This window comes from Tamandua tetradactyla, chromosome 19, assembly GCF_023851605.1.
Source record: "Tamandua tetradactyla isolate mTamTet1 chromosome 19, mTamTet1.pri, whole genome shotgun sequence".
Classification (NCBI taxonomy): Eukaryota; Metazoa; Chordata; class Mammalia; order Pilosa; family Myrmecophagidae; genus Tamandua; species Tamandua tetradactyla.
The window spans coordinates 72814358-72815194 of record NC_135345.1 but is presented as its reverse complement, the minus strand read 5'-3'; positions in this window follow the sequence as shown (position 1 = coordinate 72815194).

Genomic DNA, 837 nt, shown 5'->3' with positions numbered 1-837 from the left:
CTGTGCTATTAGAAACTACTGATGTTCTTATTATACCTTTTATCACTTGACAGTTGTCCTAGTTTGCTAGCTGCTGGAATGCAATATACCAGAAACAGAATGGCTTTTAAAACGGGGAATTTAATAAGTTGTTAGTTTACAGTTCTAAGGCTGAGAAAATGTCCCAATTAAAACAAGTCTATAGAAATGTCCGATCTAAGGCATCCAGGAAAAGATACCTTGGTTCAAGAAGGCCGATGAAGCTCAGGGTTTCTCCCTCAAGTGGAAGGGCACATGGTGAACAGAGTCAGAGTTTCTCTCTCATCTGGAAAGGCACATGGTGAACATGGCTGGGGTTCCTCTCTCATCTGGAAGGGCACATGGCAAACACGGCATCATCTACTAGCCTTCTCTCCTGGCTTCCAGTTTCATGAAGCTCCCCGGGAGGTGTTTTCCTTCTTCATCTCCAAAGATTGCTGGCTCATGGACTCTCTGCTTTATGGTGCTGCAGCATTCTCTGCTCTCTCCAAATCTCCTTCATTCTCCAAAGTGTTTCCTCTTTTATAGCACTCCAGAAACTTATCAAGACCCACCTAAATGGGTGGAGACATGTCATCACCTAATCCAGTTTAACAACCACTCTTGATTAAATCACACCTCCAGGGAGATGATCTGATTACAGTTTCAAACATACAGTATTGAATAGGGATTATTCTGCCTTTATGAAATGGGATTTAGATTAAAACATGACTTTTCTAGGGGACATACATCCTTACAAACCAGTGTAACAGTCATCCCAATTTTTGCATCATTTTTCATTTACATAACCTTTTTAAGTGGATACAAATTTGAATAGTT